The 20,320-nt window shown below is 46.4% G+C and overlaps 1 long non-coding RNA gene across 1 annotated transcript in view; it reads left to right on the forward strand.

Annotated features, from left to right (window-relative positions):
* Positions 1-8,856, forward strand: part of LOC133366208 (uncharacterized) — a 33,245-nt gene extending 24,389 nt beyond the window's left edge. Inside the window, exons 2-5 of the long non-coding RNA XR_009758364.1 lie at positions 40-166; positions 1,508-2,228; positions 2,367-2,439; positions 7,137-8,856. This is a non-coding gene — a long non-coding RNA (uncharacterized LOC133366208). The remainder of the gene's footprint in view (positions 1-39; positions 167-1,507; positions 2,229-2,366; positions 2,440-7,136) is intronic.
* Positions 8,857-20,320: the final 11,464 nt, after the last annotated feature.

Genomic DNA, 20,320 nt, shown 5'->3' on the forward strand with positions numbered 1-20,320 from the left:
GCAGAAGCGGAAATCAAGTTTATGGTTTTGTATTGGTAGTGGAGATAGAAGTGTTTGCCCGCCATTGCATCTGTTCGCCTTTGCGCATTTCTGAAGGCACCGCTCCTGCCATCCGATCATCCTGAGGCCGCCTGCTTCGTGGATGTGTTCTCTGGCTCTCTATAAGGTAAGAGGAGTTCTTCAGCTCTTGCATGCCCCCACCTTCACACTGAACCACCACCACCCTTTCCTGGATCAATGGCGTGGTGCGCCTGCTGCATCCCTCCAGTGTTGGTGGCTGCTGTTCATTGCTGTTCATTTGCCCCTGTACCACCGGCCATAAAGTTAGCCCACCGCCCAGTAAATAGCTGCAAACCCATCCCGCTTAGAGGTAGCCATGCAGTCTTGCTAGCCGCTTTCCCCCTCTCCGCTCATCAGCTGTGAAGTGGGTGTGCATGAGGCTTTTAGGCGGGAGGTTTGAATGCCCTGCCTGAGTGGCTTCCTTGTGCTGCCTGCTGCCCACTCATCAGCTGTGCAGCACGTTTACAGGCAGCGCTTGCTGGCTTATTCTGGGCGGGAGGATTGAAAGAGATAAAGAATGTGGGGGGACCCCAACTATGCTTTTGCCCTGGGCCCCACGCAGAGGCTAAGGGAGGGCCTGCCCGTTGGATGTATCCCTTGGATCCTGCCCTCATTTTCCAAAGTTTGGGGGGGCACTGTGCAAAGGGCAGCGAGTGGTGCTGGTGGCCTCCGAGTTTCATAAGCAGAGGGCAACGCAGCACCTTGTAACACCGCTGCACACGTGGGTGATCCCCTTGCTAGTACTTTCATGGTCAATTTCCATGGTAACCTGAGACAGTGCTCGTTTACTGCCCGTGCTGTTTGTAACGCCGCCGCACACGTGGGCCATCCCCTTGCAAGTATTTTCATGGTCAATTTCCATGATAAGCTGAGACGGTGAACCTTTACTGCCCATGCTTTATGCCTCTCCCATGGTTAAAGCCAGAGCTTGGAAAAGTTACTTTTTTGAACTACTACTCCCATCAGCCCAATCCAGTGGCCATGCTGGCTGGGGCTGATGGGAGCTGTAGTTTAAAAAAGTAACTTTTGCAAGCTCTGGTTAAAGCACCTTTGCTGCCGACTGCGGCAAGCCAATCCAAGCGGAGGTAGTTCACAAGAAGACTCGTCTAAATAGCTAATATTAAAAAGCTTTAATATGCTTGGCATGAAGAGGTTGCTCCATGGAATACAAACACAAACTGCTGCCCCTGCATGTAATGCTAGTTCTCAGATTTAAACGTGTTTAACAACTTTTCCCATGTTGTTGGTTGTGGTTTGATTATTCCTGTACATATATATGTATATGGATCTACATCCATTTATCGATTGACAGATACATTGACACACAGACAGACAGACAGACAGACAGACAGACAGACAGACAGATGAGAGAGAGAGAGAGAGAGACACACACACAGAGAGAGAGAGAGAGAGAGAATACAAACATATTTCTGTATGGATTTTTCAGCCTTGAACATTTCCTGCAAACGTCTGCACTTGGCCTACACAGCACTTCCAGCAGGACCGGCAGTCTCACCCAAGAAGCCCTTGTACAGGCAAAGGAACAGAGGACAAAGGATGGAACCGCAAGGACTCCACTCCCATCAGGTTGTGGCCCATGAACGTGTCAGTGGGGCCAGATGTCCCAGCTGGTGTGCCAGCGAGGTCATGGACGTTGGACATTTGGGGCAAATCAAAGGTGCAAGGACTATTGAGAAGCAGCCACCACAACATTGATACGTTTGAAAGCATTGCACAGCAGATGGTGGGCAGAGGACACTGTCGTACGGCCACGGAGTGCAGGAACAAGACAAAGTTGATGAGAGTGGAGTATAGACGGGTAGTAGCTCACAACTCTAAATCCGGCAACAGCAGGACCACTTCCCCATACTTTGAACAACTGCACAACATTCTGAGAGGGGATGCCAGCGTGACTCCGCTGTGAGTGGCCCGAAGTCTGCATGTGCGTAATAGCAATGATGCACCCCAGACTCCATCCTCTGGCAAGAACTGCACGGAAACAACAGCTTTGCCAGCAGCACCCCACGTGGGCTCATCAAGGCAAAGTGAATCGACCACAATCAACAGAAGTGACATCGAGGAATGTGGACTGTTGGGTAAGACATCATCAGCTTACCCCGAAGCAACCACTCGGACTGGTGACAGCAAGCATGGGTGGAGGCAACGAGGTATTCAAAACAACAAATGTAGTACACTGAGGTTGCTCGCTGGATGCTCTTATTTTAATACTGTACACTTTTCTTCGGGAGTTTCTTGTCCATATTCAAGGTTTGCTGACAGACTTCTCTATGTCTTTCCGCTTTCAGTTGCCGATACAGCTGCCAATGAAGACCCAGAAGGTCTTGACTGAAGGTCAAGGCCTATGTGGACAACAACCAGGTGAGCTTCCTTTAATCCCGTATTTGGGAATTGTGTTTCCCCCCCCGTGCAAATACCCGCACCAAATGCACATTAACCAAATGCTGACATTAGACATTCCATGTAATAAGTACTGCGAATAGCATTAGCGCTGCAGCTTCTCCATCCATGCCTGTTTCTCTGGCTGAATATTTACTGTCAACTTTGTACTAATAAAGAAAAAATGCTGCTCTTCTCATGGGTTACATAGCATTCCAAAACCCAAATGAGAAGGGAAGAGTAAACCTTGTATCTGCAATAACACAGCAGCTACAACATGAACTGGGGACTGTGGGAGGGGAGCGGCACTCTTTGAAAGTGACCATCAACAATAACACTCCAGTTAGACTATGGATTGTGGGCTGAGGGAGGGGTCCTACACTTTTTGTAAGTGTCCATCAACAAAAAGGAACCAGTTACAATATGGAATGGGGACTGAGGGAGGGGTGCCAAATAATTTGCAACTGTTCATCAGCAATAAGACAGCAGTTAGTCTATGGAGTGGGGACTGAGGGAGGGGTCCCGAAATGGCCAATGTGGGTGGGGTCCAACAATTTTTGTAGGTTCTCCTGATAAAGAAGACAACTGTTAAAACATGCAATGGGCACCAAATCTTTTTTTAACTATTCTTCAACAAACTACACAACATTGGAACATGAAAAGGGGAAACGGTGGGAGGGTTGCAAAACTTGGAGGCACATATTGTCTTTTAAATGCCTTCCTAAGGGTGTTCCGGAGGCTGCCTGGCTGAAGCATGTTGTCCTGCCTCCACAACGCGCAATCTGTGGTGCAGGCCAGGAATCCACAGTGTCTCCATTTTGCGGATGGTGTCCTGTGTGGACTTTCTGTGCTCCTCAAACTGCTGACCTGTTAATGCAAAGGAGAAATTGGCAGGGTATGTTGTAGTCACGTGCACATTGCATTTTGTTGACCTTACAAGGCCAAGCAGGGGTTTCCTAAGTTTACACACATTGCGAATGCAATGAAAACGCTATGCTATAGTCTAATTACATGTATGTAATCTACCTATAACTCACCTAGGGTAGTTAGTTTGCTCTCAACTATTTCCATCCTTCCCATCAGCTGCTCCAGATCTGTGGTCTGGGTTGCCTGGGGGAGCATGGTTGTCTGTGTTGACGCGTCCACATAGCGCACCGGTTTGCTGACCGATTGCATGGGTCCCTCTCTGGCCTGGGAGCATTCGCCTATTACGAAGAAAATGCAGAAAGCATCCTGTGTTGTCATTTCGCGCCAACAAATTATATGCTGCCCATGCCATGAGTTCCCATCCTCTATGGTGTTTTGTTGGGTATCCTTAAGAAAGAGTGAAAGGGATGCTGAGATGCAGGACCCACTGAACGTATGCCAGTCTGGGTGCATAGCAACTGGGTGCATAGCAAGTCAGCCTCTCTCAGGACGCCCTATTCTTTTGGCAGCAGCCTGCGTATGGCATTAACAGTTGTAAGTAAATTGCGTGCTACAACAGTTTTGGCACTGTCCTGCATGCGGCTGGGCGTGAACCACTATGATTGTTGACCTATCTTGAGTGTTTTCCTCCAACACCTTGTCCTGTCCTGAGGATAGTGGATCTCTTGTTGGACGCACTGTGGGTGGAGAAGGGAATTGTGAAATCACTGCAGAATGATCATTGGCCTAACATGACATGCAGTGCATTGTACACCACCTTGTTTTCAGGAAGGCTATAGGCAACACATTCACTGAATCATAACTGACAATAGTGGGTCAATTCTCGCATTCCCCTTGTCCACACATGTGGTGAAGTCGGAGGCATGCACTGTGGCTCCACACAGCTGAAAGTCGGAGCAATCGCCCGTCCTTGGACAGTGGGCATGACAGCAAAGTGGAATGCAAGCAGTACACAGTCCCACCAAACGCAATTAACGTTGTGTTAACACCTTGGATTCGTGTGCTTACCAGCAGGCTGCCAGTCCTCCCATGAAGGACGCCCCTCCTCCTTCCACAAGCCATACAGTTCTTTGAAATACAGCGGTCTCTTATGGGGGGGACCCCTTTGGATGCCTCCATGATCGCAATCCCCTAGCGATGCCTTAGCTACTATTCGCTCTAGAATCAAGGACATTGATGATCAGACCTCAATTAGTAGGGCTTCTAGTATATGCTCCCCTTTGCACTTGAAGCTACACTTTACATTTGGAAAACCCAACTCATACCTAGATTTCCTCACAATCCCTAATTTACGCCTGGCTTTCTCCAAAGCCAGGTTTAATTCTTTAAATTCTGCGGTAATGGAAGGGAGGTTTAGGGGGGTACCATACGAAATGTGTGTTTGCCCCTGTGGTGCTGATAGTAATGAAACCCTTCAGCATATTTTTCTTTATTGTACCTTCGGATTCGTATGAAATTCTTGAACCCAATATTGGTGAAATTACGTTATAAATCGCCTGAAGCTATTATTATCCACCTGCTCTCTGGATCTGACAAAGAAATATCTATCCAAGTAGCTAAATTTGTATATGTGACTCAGCGGATGCGTACTTTTATCACTACCCCTTCATAATGGTACAGTCAGATCTGAGCTTTCCTGTATTTAAGCACTACAAATTGTATATAATACATTGTATACTGTTCTTTTGTCTTATATTCTGCACTGTATTCTCTCTGTTTTCCTTGCGGGTCTATGACCGTAAATCAATAAACGAATAAACGAACGAACGGATGCCTCCATGGCATTAAAAAAATCGGCCTTCAGCTGCTTGAACAGGGAGCGGACTTGGGCTGTTCTCCGCTGGAACCCTGATTCCCCCAGCTGTTGTGCCACTGTCTGAAAAATGGGAGCAGTAAGGAGGGGGGTGCTCCCCATCAGTCACTCCGCTTTCCCCACCCTCTTAATAAAAGTTAGGAGCAATCTGAGGTCCTCCGCGCACCAATAGCGCCCCTTCCTTGGTCGCCCGGCAGCCATGGCCTCCATCTCAGGATCCACAAAATTTCCCGATGTAGAAGACCGTTCACTCGCTGCAACGCAAAAGCAAAACCGTCCCACTTGCGCGTTCACGGCAGGCGTTTGGCCTACAACAATAGAGGCTGGTACTCTGACCTCCTAGACAAGCCCGGTGCAGACTGTTTGTGTGAACGAAACAGAAGTTGCCTTGCTTTACAAAGTATATCACAATGGAGACGTCAGTGTATATGAAAAGAAGTGTAACGGGCCTGTTTAACCGGTTCGGATTATCATAATAGCATAAATCCATGAAAGCATATTTGTGGAAGCAGCAGAAGGAAGGGTAAACTTGAAGGGGAAACACATATCACTATTGCACACACATTTAGATTTACTTGGGGGAGGCTATAAATAACTGAAATCCTATGGAGTGTTTGGCAAGTGGAACAGAAGAACAGAAGAAGCCGCTGGCAAAATGCAATAAGTTTTCTGCTATATCGTGAATTCGCAGTTCTGGAAGACATGGAAAGCAGATATGCTGATGTAGGGTGGGGGACAGCACTAAGCGTATGGATAGTTTGCCCGCATTTCTTAACAGACACCCCAGTTGGAGATCCCAAGGATAAAGCTTTCCTCATGCAAAGCAGGTGCTCTGTCACTGAGCTATAGCCTTTCTCCCAAAGGAACGGAGGAAGCTGCTCTACACTGAACATTGAAATGGACTGTGTTCAAGTCGATCCTGACTTATGGCTACTCTTTGCATAGGGTTTGCATGGTAAGCGGTGTTCAGAGGGGTTTTCCCCATCACCTCCCACAGAGGACCGTCTTCCCTGGTTGGCTAGGCACAGATATTCAAGGCTGTAAATAACTGTAATCAGAGGGAGCGTTTGGCAAGCAGAAAAGGAAACATGGAAGAAGCCGCTTGAAAAATGCATTTGTTTTGCTGCTATATCGTTAAACCGCAGTTCTGGAAGACATGCCAGGCTAATATGCTGCTGTAGTGGTGGACACCAGTAACCGTAGGTGTTGTTTGTGTGTGATGAGAAGCCTGGCTGCGGTGTGTTTTTTTCCTTTGAAGCCATGCATCCCCGCATGCCGCTTCCCGCTCTTGGGGAACGTCCTGCTCCCTGGCTGCTTGCCTGAGCAGGTTTCCTCCTCTCCGCTCATCAGCTGTGAAGTGGGTGTGTGTGAGGCTTTTTGGCGGGCGGTTTGAATGTCCTGCCTGAGTGGGTTCCTTGTGCTGCCTGCCGCCCTTTCATCAGCTGTGAGGCTGTTTTACAGACAGCGCTTGCTAGTTTATTCAGGGCGGTGGGCTCGAAAGACAGAAAGAATGTGGGGGGCCACCAACTATGCTTTTGCCCTGGGCACCGCACAGGCTAAGGGAGGGCCCGCAGACCCCCCCACTTCCCAGACCGCAGATAGTAGATATGATATCAGACATGTGTGTGTATATAGCGAATGTTTAATGGGGCATAACACCAGGGAAACGGACCAGGGGAACGCATATAACTATTCACGGTGAGGAATCCACACACCTAAAGATTGTTCTCTATTATAAACCGGGCAATAGCCACTCTAACCGCATTCCCCCTGCATACATTTGAGTTGTCATTTTGCCGGAACTGCTCCTCATATGCAGGTAGTTCCAATTGGTCCGACACATCAATTTCCTCGTGGAGAATGTGTCCCCTGCTCTCGCAGATGTTATGTAGCACAACGCAGGAAGTGACCACACTAACAACATTTTCTTTGGCAACAGGAAGGTGAGCAGTCAGACGTCTCCATCTTGACTTTAAACGCCCGAAACTTCTTTCCACCACATTTCTGTAGCGGTTGAACACCTGGTTGAAACCCATCTGGAAGTTGTCTAGATAGCCCCCATAGGGCTTCATCAGCCAACAGTGCATTGGGTAGGCGGCATCGGCAAGGATGAGGGGAGGCACCTGAACACCCCTGATGGTTATGCTGAGATTACCAGGAATGAACACTCCGGCATCCATCGCCTGAAAGATTGCAGAATTGTGGAAAACAAAAGGATCATGATTCCATCCACTCCAACCAACCTCAATGTTAATGAAACGACCAGTATGGTCACAAGTCCCTTGCAGTAAGATTGAGTAAAAACCCTTGTGGTTGATATATTCCTCGCCCTGTCCTGCTGGATACATTATTGGAATGTGACATCCATCAACAACCCCAATCACCTGAGGGAAACCCATTTTCAGGAAGCCGTGCATAATCTGAAAAAAAAGGCGTGCAAGCTTTAGTGCAATGGCGCTTTTCCGATTTTGCGCTAGTCCGATCACCATAACAGTTACCCTTGTAATACCAACACTGTCCACACTAAAAAGAAAAATTGAAAAACTAACCTCCTGAGAATTTCCAATATTAACAGTTTTGGACAGAAGAAGATGCTCTATCTCCAGGCACACCTCTATGACAATGTCTCCGATGGTTGACTTTCCCAGTCCGAAGTTCACCGCTACCTCCCGGTAACACTCCATTGTTGCCAGCCACTAAACAACAACAGCCAGCCTCTTCTCAACCGGAATGGCACTATGCATATTGGTTCCTTGTCTTTCAAGATGGGGTTGAAGAAGATCTGCCATTTCGTACAAGGTAGCCCAAGTCATACGAAAGTTGGCTGGCCATAGATTATCATCCCAGTGTTGCAAAACTTCAGTCTCCCACCAGGATCTTGCATGATCGTGAACCCAAACCCTGCGAGGGATATTTCCACCCAAAGTGCTGCAGGCCATGACTGCCAACTTTTTCAAAGGGGACCCCCTACATTTGTTGCGGTCATGCAGCTGCTTGTGGCTTTTTTCCCATATCATATGAAGCAGCTTATCCTCCTCCGCCCCCCCTTCTTGCTCTGCCGACAGGAACTGAAGGAAAACATCCCTCAGCTGCACAAGGCACAAATTTAAAAGCCGTAAGTGGAGCTGAACTAGAGCCAAAAACACTGTTACCTCCATTGTAGCCATAACTAATAGAGTATCAGGAAATTCAAACTTTCGCACTTCTGCGTTCAAGGCAAGCACATGCGCACAACTGATAAACGTGCAAGGGGACAGAGGAGTACACATCATGTTTTACCAACCAATTCGATGAGAGTGGGTTGTGTCAGGGGCGGGGCTTGAAAAAAAGCAAGAAGAATGCCAAACCTTTTGGCTGCATGTGTGGCTCAAAAAAAAGTGTGCTTTGCAGATCGGGAAAGAGCAGGAAAGGAGCGGGAAAAGGGGCAAGTGGGGACTCTTGGGTGACAGAGCGGGTATGGAAAACCTGGATTATCCCGCTCCATTTGGATGAGCCCAAAGTATAGCAATGGCAAAGAATTTCCCCTTCCTTCTGTTGTTATGAGGGCAATTCCCAGGCCACACCTCCAAAGAGCTCAAAGCACATTCTTTGTAGCTAGCCAGGAGAAGGGTGTGTTTGCTAGTTTGGGTTATTGGTTTTTATTGAGATTTGTTAAGAGAGTGCGAGTATCTTTCTATAATAAATACCTATTTTTATTTAATTGTTTGCATTTATTTTTGTGATGGGGAGGAAGATTGGGAGGGGAAATGGTGGATGGCTTCTGTGAACATTGCAACTTTCAACACTTGTGTATTATTGCAACTGTAGGATTTGTTTTCTTTAGATACTATAAATGTGTGTGTGCAGCAGGGAGGGTTTGCATTTCTGGTTTTCTTTAGGTTTAAAAATGCTCCATGTGCCTGTTTGTTGTATTTAAGTTTGAAACTGCAGTTATAAATATGTGTTTAGGTTTGAGAGAATTATCTGATGAAGCGAGCTTTAAAAGAAAAAAGGTGTCCCCGCACTTTTAGTGCGAGTCGTTTCTGACTCTTAGGGTGACGTCTTGCGATGTTTACTCGGCAGACCGTATATATGGGGTGGGATTGCCAGTTCCTTCCCCGGCCTTTCTTTACCCCCCAGCATATGCCGGGTACTTATTTTACCGACCACAGATGGATGGAAGGCTGAGTGGACCTCGACCCCTTTTACCAGAGATTCGACTTCCTCCTTCCGTTGGAATTGAACACTGGCCGTGAGCAGAGCTTCAGCTGCATTACCACCGCTTACCACTCTGTGCCACGGAGGATCCATAAGTGAGCTTTAGCCCCCCCCAAAAAACATATCTATATAAATACAAATGTAAGCCCTGAATCCTTCAGACTACAATTCACAATTCACAGGTTGTGCTTTGAGCTGTATCGCAGCAGTGGAGGAGGAAGGAGGCAGTGGGGAGCAGCTCAGGTAAGCTGTGGTAGAACCTTCCTGACAGGCTGGTCTAAAAGGGGAGGGAGAAAGTGGGGGCTTAATCAGCTCTAAAGGGGAGAGGGAAAGCAGGGGGAATGCTTAGGCAGGTCTAAACCAACTTATTAGAGCAGCAGTGGGGAGCCTTTTTTCCTTCCATCCCATGGGCCAACTTTACAGGTGTCAATCATGTGACATTATAGTTTGTGTCATGTGATTGACCTTGGAGTTGCTTCTCCTACCTCTTAAAAGTTGTCCCACAGGGTAAGAGCAAAAACATTTCCCCAGTCCTGATTTAATAAGTTCATCAGGGAGGTTGGCAAGGTCTATGGCTACAGGCATTAGTGAGGGGTTGGGGTGGGGCTGCAGGCAGGTGAGCAACACAAGCAGGGACAGAGCCCCTAGTGCCATAATAAAATTTTGATAGTCTTTAAGGTGCTAGTACTGTTCTTTTTGTTGTTTTGCTAAAACTGCACTAGGATCAACCTTACACGGTTGTTTTGAGGATGAAAAGATTATAAAAGACAATAAAACATTCAGGGAACCTTGTCCGTCCGTCCGTCCGTCCATCCGTCTATTATTTGATTTATATCCTGCCCTTCCTCCCAGCAGGAGCCCAGGGCAGCAATCATTAAAATGCTATTACAAAAAGTAGGATGATGCAGAGGATAGTTCAGTTGAGAATATATTCGCTAATAGCTAAAAAATATTGTGGTTTAAGAACTATAACTTTTTTGCATCCCAGGGGAAAATGTTTGCTTGGGTGGTGTGCCTTTATTGGTGGTAGGGCAGGTCCAGGAGGTGGTTGAGTGAGAGAGACAACGCATGCTGGGGGGGCATTGCACTTGGTCCGGCATGCAAACCTCTCATGGGCTCTGTCGCCCTCCTCTCCTCCCTCATCAGCAGAGAGACCACCACTGCTAGCTAGGTGTGTGTGTTTATTTTTAATGTTCACAAGATATCTGAAGGAGTAGAGCAGAAGTCCTCAGATTGTCATGGCCTGATGCATAACATATATCCAACACAACAGGGAGCCTCTGCATTCTACTCTCTTCACAGGAACACACAAACTATGTTAAGAAATTCTAGTAACTAGCATATAATCTTCAAGAAGAAAATAACTTGGGGCACAAAAATGAAAAAGCCATAAAAAAATTAAAACACTTTATAGAGGAGGTAGTCCACAACTTTGTTCTCCTTTTGCCTGTTGTTTTAGGACAAGAGGAAGTGATTTCTATTTGCAGAGATTCAAGAAAAATATCAGGAAGAATTTCCTAGTTGTAAGAGAACTTGGGCAATAAAGCAAGTTGCCTAAGGAAGTTGCAGAATCTTCTTTGCTGGTTCATGAAGGGGTAGGATAAACATCTGCTAGGGATGGCTTCAAGTGTCCAGTGCCATTGGCTCAACATCAGTTCCAGTGAATCTTGCGTTAAGCAATGTTTTTGAAACATTCTACCTCCAAAGAACACTTTCCACATCACCTTCTCCTTTGGGGAACCCTTGAGAGCCTGCCTGTTACAGAGGATTCTGTTCTAAGACATGTCTTGAGTGCACACGCTCAGTTCATTGGTGACAAAAGGAATACATGGGAATCCTATTCTCATAAGAAGGATCACTGCTCTCCTCGCGTGCACACACGCACACACACAACCTCACAGTGCTGAAGGCTCTACTTCATCTGTTGTATACTACATTAATTTATTCAGCAATAGCTTATTGTCCATTAATTTCAAATCCAACCTTTCTTGGGACTAAAGCTATATAGAAAAACTATAGCCTCTTCAGTCTTCATAGCTTCTACACAAGATCACAGACATGCCGAATATCTCCCCCACAGAATTTGCATATACAGCATGTACACCAGAGTGGGGCTGCTCAATGCATCACAAGATACATATTATGCCATTTAGAGATGTGCAGTGGAATCCTATGTGTTTACTCAAAAGTAAGTCCCACTGCAGTCAATGGATTTGTCTCCCATGTAGATGTGCATGGAACTACAGTCTTAACTTCTAGAAATAGGAGAGGGGGCTGAACTCCAAAGAATGGCAATTTTAGCAATGCACAACAACAACATTTTAACAAGGCAGATATCAAATGCAAAAATACAGATAGGGTTAGACCAGGACATAAATATTGCCCTTGATAAATAGGGACAACAGAGCATGTATACAGGCAGGCCAGACATTTTGAGCCTCATGGTCACCTCATGTAAACTCAGAATATAACCTGAAATGCATCCACCTCCCCTGTACTTATACCCTTTAGGGAAGAGCAGCATTAGCAATGGGGAAATTGCCTTTTAGAGAAGCTTGCCCACTATTATTAAGCTTCCCATGAGCCCCAGAGTTCTTAGAAGAAGTTTGAAAGCCACCTGTGCTTTGGGGCACTTATAAATTACCTCAGCGGTGCCTTTGCCAGCCTCCTCTTGCCGTGGATGCAAAAAGGGTGCATGCATCAGCCCAAGGGGGGAGAGATCCAGCTTTGGGGGGGAGCGGAGGGATGCTACAAGGCAGAAGAGGTCCTCCACACACACATTTTCTCACACTTTCTCTCTCGCACACACACACACACTAGACGTAAACAACAGCGCCAAAGCCACAGCTCCGAGGAAGGAATTTTACGAGCTCCAGCCCTGCTACCCTTGGGGAGTTGTTGGTGTCGCTGCAGAAGAGAGAGAATGAAGGGATGGGGAATGTGATTTTGTTTAAAGGAGTGGGGGAGGAAATGTATTGGGGGGGAAGCGGGAGAAAGTGGGAGAAAGGAAGGTGTGTGGGGGTGTGTGGGGGGTGTGGGGTGTGGGGGTGGGTGTGGGGGTGTGGAGGTGTGTGGGGGGTATGTGTGGGGGGGTGGGGGTGGGGGGGTGGGGGGGTGGGGGAGGGTGGTTGGTTGCCTTCCTCTCCTTTAAGTTTGTTTGCCCAGGCCAGCTGTTGGAAAGTTGAGGGAAGGTAATAGTGAGTCATTTCTCTAGTCTAGCTTTTGCTCCCCTTGTTAAGGCTGCAATCCTAACCCCATTTACCTGAGACAAAACTCACTGAATGCAATAGAACTTCCTTCTGAGTAGACATGGTTAGGATTACACTGTAAACTGGTTACTTGCCCAATTGTGGTGTTCTTTCCAGATCCCTACTGCATCAATAAAGGTAGCAGTGCAGTCCTATATGTAAAAAATAAGTGCACCAATTTCCCCCACTCCCATGCATCCTCTCTGCTGCATCCAAATCCTATTTGGTGATGGCAATACCACATAATTTCTATGCAGTCAATTGAGGGGGATGAGTTAGTGAGCAACAGAGACAGTAGCACATACCTTGCAGCAGCCATTTTGTGTTAGGCTGCATTTTGTGGCAGCCATTGTGTGAATACAGCACTTTTTTCAAAAATCCAAATGTGCTCCTGGGCTGAAAAAAGTTGGTGCTCACTCTTCTAAGTCATTACTATGAGATTAACCAGCCAGGCTGCTCCTTCCATTCAGTGTTTTTGCCAATGTGTGAAGTCAGAACTGTGTTTAATGAGTTAGTTGTTTGGACCAGAGCTTGGAAAAGTTACTTTTTTGAACTACAACTCCCATCAGCCCAATCCAGTGGCCATTCTGGCTGGGGCTGATGGGAGTTGTAGTTCAAAAATAACTTTTCCAAGCTCTGGTTTGGACATCAGGCTATATGAATCCTTCTCTGGTGAAATTATTGTCTAACATTTTAAAATCCTGTTAGTTATCTCAGTGGTTTTGACAATGGCAGAATGTTGGAAATTGAGATCAGTTTTTTTGTTTTGTTTTGTTTTGTTTTTACTCAGCAATTAAGAAAAATACTGACTGTATGCTTTCCCTTGCTACTTGACCTGTAAAAGTAAAATAGTAAAAGTGTTCTTTCTAATCATTTAAAAAATGTAAGTAAATTGCTTTGCTTTCCACAGCCTCCCTCCCCCAGTGGCTGCAGCCTAAGATAACTCTCCTTAAGAATCAGTCCCCTGTGCACACTAACTGGGGAGCAAAAACAATTGAACAGAAGTGGGATTTATGCATCTAAAACATGTAGTACTCAGGCCAGGTTATGATTGGCTGAAGCCTTGGATCTGCACTAATTTGTAATGGGGCAGACAGAAAAACATGGCCTTCTGGTTGAAGGACCCAAAATATGATGCTTATGATAAAAGCATAAGTCCCCTTCTGCGTTTTATTCCTCCTTCTATGTCTCCACAATATATGTGAGATAGGCTAGGCTGAGACACTGAACTGCATTTGCCATTTTACTGTCCATTCACTCCTTTGGGAGAGGTCCTTTTGGACAATCCCTTTTTGTTTCAAGCTGAACAATTTAGTATCATCAGCAAATTTGGCCACCTCACTGCTCACCTCTAACTCTAGATCATTTATGAACAAGTTAAAAAGCACAGGTTCTAATATCGATCCTTAGGGGGCTCCATTTTCTATAGCTCTCCATTGAAAGAGCCAGAGTGGTGTAGTGGTTAAGGTGTTGGAGTAAGACCTGGGAGAACAGGGTTCGAATCCCCACACAGCCACAAACCTCACTGGGTGACCTTGGGCCAGTCACTGCCTCTCAGCCTCAGAGGAAGGCAATGGTAAAACCCCTCTGAATACCACTTACCATGAAAACCCTATTCATAGGGTTGTCATAAGTTGGGATCGACTTGAAGGCAGTCCAACACACACACACACCATTGAAAGCACTGTCTATTTATTCCTACTCTCTGCTTCCTGTTGCATAACCAGTTCTGATCTACAAAAGGACCTCTCTTATTTAATGACTGCTAAGTTTACTCAGGAGTCTTTGGTGAGGTACCTTGTCAAAAGCCTTTTGAAAGACCAAGTACACTATGTCCACTGGATCACCTCTATCTATATGCTTTTTGGCACTCTTAAAGAACTTCAATAGGTTAGTGAGAGAGGACTTACACTTGCAGAAACCACAACTGTTCTGCTTCAACAAGTTTGTTCTTCTATATGGATGATTCTTTTATCTTTAACAATACTTCCCACCAGTTTTCCTAGGATAGGTGTTAAGCTAACTGCTCTGTAATTTCCAGGATACCCTGCTGGATCCCTTTTTAAAAATTGGTTTTACATAGGCTGCTTTCCAGTCCTCAGGTATGAAGGCTGATCTGAGGGATAAGTTACATATTTTTGTAAGATCAGCAATTTCATGTTTGAGTTCTTTGAGAGCTCTTAGGTGGATACTATCTGCACATGGTGATTTGTCAATTTTTATTTTGTCTATTAAGTCTAGAACCTCATGTCATCACCACTATTTGCCTCAGTTCCTCAGACTCCCTTCCTGCAAAAGTTAGTTCAGGAACTATCTGACCTATATCCTCCGCTGTGAAGAGAGATGCAAAGAATTCATTTAGCTTCTCTCCAATCCTGCCTTAGCTCACCTTTGACTCCCTTGCCATCCAAGGGTCCACCCCCTCCCTAGACAGTTTCCTTCTATTAATTATTTAAATATTTATTTTAAATAATTTGTTGGTTTTTATGCTTTTAGTAATGTGCTCCTCAAATTCCTTTTTGAGGAACTGAGGCAAATTGTGGTGATGAGAGATGAAGTTCTAGGCTTAATAGACAAAATAAAAACTGACAAATTGCTGGGTCTGGGTGGCATCCACCTTTCCCAAAGAACTCAAATATGAGATGATCTTCTAACAAAAATACGCAATTTGTCTCTCAAATCTATCTCCATACGCAAGGACTGGAAAGTGGCCAACATAACACCAATCTTTAAAAAGGGATCCAGGGAGATCCTGGAAATGATAGGCCAGTCAGCCTGTCCCAGGCAAACTGGTAAGCATTTTGAAGTTATATGACCCTCTGGACTTTGCATTTAATCTTCCTTTTTACCAATCCCCTCACTTTTGGGAATCTTCTTCTTTTGAAGTCAGATGTGACCATGCTGGATTTTCTTGGCAATTGGCTATTTACATGTATGTTTAATTTAGTAGCACTATGGTCATTGCCCAATAGGTTTGACAACACTTACATCTCACAATCAGGAGCTGGATGCCACTTCAGATTAAGTCCAGGGTCACCATGATAAACTGTTCTAGGGCACAGTCAAATCAAATCAAATCAAATTTTATTATGCAGTCAATGACCCACAATACAAGCGATTTAAACAATTTCCCCAACAAATTAAAACTCAATACAGTATCAACAATAATGCTTTGTTTAAAAATTTGAACTAGCACCGAGTTTCCTTTTTTGTAAAATCTGAGCTATACAAAGAAACTTCGCAATTGATTCAGTAATGGCTTTATCCTTGTTGGATAGAAGGTAATGCAATAGCCACTCAATAGATCTACCCAGGAAAGTTTTAGTAATTGGGAGACTCAGTTTGATACGAGCATCCTTGTATAATTCACAGTCGAATAGAACGTGATCAATGGTTCCAATCACCCCCGGCTTACAGAAACAGAAACGCCTTTCCTGGGGGATTCCCTGGAAACGGCCTACAAGAATCACAGATTGGAGGCAGTTAAATCTGGCTCTAGTGAACAGGAATATATATTGCGATAGAGTCAATTTTTTGAGGTAGGCCGCAGGATTTGGGAAGAGAAAGCTCAGTCCAAAATAAAGCGGTGAACATGATGTTCGTGCACCGGACATTGAGTACTGCAGGTCTATGTCCTTTACACTGCCGACGTTGCCATCAGTGCTGTTGCTGCCTCTCACTGGCCATCGGGGCGTTTCCTGTCAACTGTCAACTGGCTTGGATGCGAATGCCATCTCTGCACTGGCATTGTTACTGGACACTGCCGTGTTCTTGTTACTACGTTGGCTTGTTGGCGAGCCATCTAATACCATCTGATATCATCTTTATTACTCCACTTTCACTTTACAGTCATCAATTTGATTGTTGTTGTTGTGTGTTAGATTGATTGTGTGATAGTGTAGTATTAAATGTATGTTTGAATATATGAGTGTGCATAGTTATGATTGAATTTATAATTTATATTGTGTGTTGGAATGTATGAGTGTGGATAGTTTATGATTTAAATTGTTTTTATCTTTACTGCGGTCTTAAAGGAGTGGCTGGCAGTCTCCGGGGTGTACGGGGTGGGTCCTTGCTTTTATTACTGTTCTAGGATAGGCCTGTCCATTTGGCAGCAGGGATAGGGGCATGTGTAAACCAAGGGGGGATGGAACAGAGAAGGATGGGGGCCAAGTTATACCAAGGTTGGGCAGCAGGTGCTGGACTGATGCTAGAGGCAGACCACGCCAATTTAGAGGAACAGGAGATAGATGCGTAATACCCATCCCCTGTTCTGGGTCTGCCCAAAACCAGAAGTCAACTGGGGGAAGCAGGATTCCTACCGACCTTTGACTGCTGCTGTGTAATGCCAGGTCTGTGACACAAAAAACATCTGTCATCCATGATATGATATTGGATGAGTGTGCAGACCTGGTGTGTATTACGGAGACCTGGCTGGACGAGGCCTCAGCGCCCATTCTTGAGGCCATGTGTCCGCCAGGTTTCCATTATGCGCAGCAACCGAGGGTAGGAAGGCGGGGAGGGGGGGTGGCAGTCATCTATCGGGAGTCCTTGATTTTCACCAGGTCTCCGCTCCCAAGGACCAAGTTTGTTGACTGCATGTACTGGAGGTTGGGCCCAAAGGGCAGTTTGGGGATCCTGCTTGTGTACCGCCCGCCCTGCTGCACGGCAGACTCCCTGACCAAGGTGCTGGAGGTGGTCTCGGATGTACGAACACTGACCCCAGAACTGTTAGTGTTGGGGGACTTTAACGTGCATGCTGAGACCACTCTCATTGGACCCCCTCTGGATTTCCTGGAAACCATGGCTTCCTGGGAACTGCACCTTAGTAACACTGAGCCCACCCATGTAGCCAGTCATGCCCTCGACCTTGCATTTGTCCTGGGAGTGGCGGGGAGTGTTCTGAAGTTGGGGGTTATTTCTTTCACCCCCGTGTCATGGTCAGATCACTACCTGGTGAACTTTGACTTCTCATTGCCACACACCCTCCGCAAGGGCAAAGGACTTATTAGAATGGTCCGCCCCAGGCGCCTGATGGATCCGGATGGATTCCTGACTGCGCTGGGGGAATTGGAACCTGCTGAAGGTCGCCCGGTCGAAACCCTGGTGATGGAGTGGAATGAGGGAATCACCAGGACATTAGACCGGGTGGCTTCTCCCCCTGAACAGAACTCAGACAGCACCGTGGTACACACCCTGGTTGCGAAGTCTGAGACAGGAGGTGAGACGACTAGAACGCCGGTGGCGGAAATCCCGCTCTGAAGATGTTCGGACACAGGTTAGAGCAGCAATAGCTGCCTACCAGGTGGCAATAAGGGCAACAAAGAAGGACTTCTTTGCTGCCTCTATTGCACCCGCAGAGTGCTGTCCCAGGAAGCTGTTCCAAGTGGTCTGAAGCCTGGTCAGTCCAGTTGCTCAGGAACCCTTGGAGCATTCTAAGGCTTCCTGTGACAAATTGGCAAGGCACTTTGCTGATAAAGTCAAACACCTGAAGAACTCGATTCCGTATGCTGTGGATGCAGTAGAGAATCCAGAGTTGACCAGTTGCAATCCGGTTCAGTGGGATCGGTTTCGGCCTCTTCCTTCTGAGGATGTGGACAAGGTACTTTCAACGGTAAAGCCTACCACCTGTCTGATTGATCCTTGCCCATCATGGTTCCTTATGAACTGCAAGGAGAAATTGGGCGAAGGGATCAGGGCGGTGGTAAATGCATCCTTGAAGGAGGGTGTAATGCCACCGACCCTGAAGGAGGCAATTATAAAACCCATCCTTAAAAAGTCCTCCTTGGATCCCCAAGTCTTGAACAACTTTTGCCCCATTTCGAATTTGCCATTTTTGGGCAAGATCATTGAGTGAGTGGTGGCTAACCAGTTGTCAGCACACTTGGATGAAACGGATTATTTGGATCCATACCAATCGGGTTTCAGGACTGGACATGGTACTGAAACAGCCTTGGTCACTCTGGTGGATGATATGAGGAGGGCATTAGACAGGGGAGAATTCACCTTTCTTGTCCTCCTGGATCTCTCAGCAGCTTTTGATACCGTTGACCACGGTATCCTGTTAGATCGCCTGGAGGGATTGGGAATAGGAGGCACTGTTTTACAGTGGTTCCGTTCCTTTCTCTCTGACAGGCATCAACAGGTAGCATTGGGGGATGAGGTTTCAGACCCTTGGCCTCTCACTTGTGGAGTGCCACAGGGTTCTATCCTGTCGCCCATGCTATTTAACATCTATGTAAAACCGCTGGGAGCCATCATCAGGAGTTTTGGGCTGCGGTGTCACCAATATGCTGATGACACGCAGCTCTATCTCTCTTTTAAATCCTCACCGGAGTTGGCTGTGGAGACCTTGTCCAAGTGCCCTGGAATCCGTGAGTGGGTGGATGGGAAGGAACAGGCTGAAGCTTAATCCTGATAAAACCGAGGTGCTACTTGTGGGTGACAGGGGAAGGTTGGGTGTTGTCCTGAAGCTTAATGGGGTGAGTCTACCCCTGAAGGATCAGGTCCGCAGCCTCGGGGTTGTTCTTGATTCCAAGCTGTCCAAGGAGGCTCAGATTTCGGCAGTGAGCCGGGCAGCTTGGTATCAACTACACCTTATACGGAGGCTGCAACCCTACCTCCCTATTCATCAGCTCCCACTGGTAGTACACGCCCTGGTCACCTCTCGATTAGACTATTGCAATGCGCTCTACGTGGGGTTACCCTTGAAAACGGTCCGGAAACTACAACTGGTGCAGAATGCGGCGGCTCATCTGCTTACAAACAGCCGTCACCGTGATCACATTACGCCAGTGTTATTTCATCTACATTGGCTTCCAGTTGTTTTCCGAGCCCAATTCAAGGTGTTGATGTTAACCTTTAAATCCCTATACAGTCTTGGCCCAGTTTACCTGAAGGAACACCTCCAGTACCACCAATTAAGCCGCCCGACAAGATCAGCCACGCAGGGCCTCCTCTCAGTCCCACCAACGAAAACAGCTAGGTTGGTGGGGACTAGAGAGAGGGCATTCTCAGTGGCGGCCCCCACTCTGTGGAATTCCCTCCCGTTTGATCTTCGCCATGCCCCTTCCCTGGATATATTTCGCCGAGCCTTAAAAACTTGGCTCTTTGGACAGGCCTTCGGGATCTCCGGGGTGGGCTAAAACTTTTTGTGATTGTTTATAATTGTTTGATTGCCCTACATTGTTCTATACTGCTGCTATTTAAAATGGTTATTGTTGACTGCATTGTATTTTATGCTGTATTTATATTGTATTTTATTGAATTTCAATGTGTACGTCGCCTACAGTGGCTTCGGCCAGATAGGCGACACAAAAATTAAATTTTACTTACTTACTTACTTACTATGTCCCTGATCTGCTGGCCAATGATGTGATTTGCTACCTTCCAGTCCCAAGTAGCCAAAAGATCCAATGAGAGGCCAAGACGCTTTATCTTCTCATTGAAAATTTTGGACCAGGAACTTATGAAGGAATCTCTCCATATTAGATGTAAATACCCTAGAGGGGGTCCTGCATAGGCCACTTTAGTCCAAAATCTAAAGGCCAGGAGCCAGGCTGAACACTCAACTGATGTAAAACCCGCTTCGAGTCGAAGTCCCGCAGCAGATGCACGGCGTGGCAGCCCAAATATGGAGCGCAAAAAGCATGAAAGCACCACCTCAACTTTAGCACTG

Source organism: Rhineura floridana, chromosome 11 (genome assembly GCF_030035675.1).
Source record: "Rhineura floridana isolate rRhiFlo1 chromosome 11, rRhiFlo1.hap2, whole genome shotgun sequence".
Classification (NCBI taxonomy): Eukaryota; Metazoa; Chordata; class Lepidosauria; order Squamata; family Rhineuridae; genus Rhineura; species Rhineura floridana.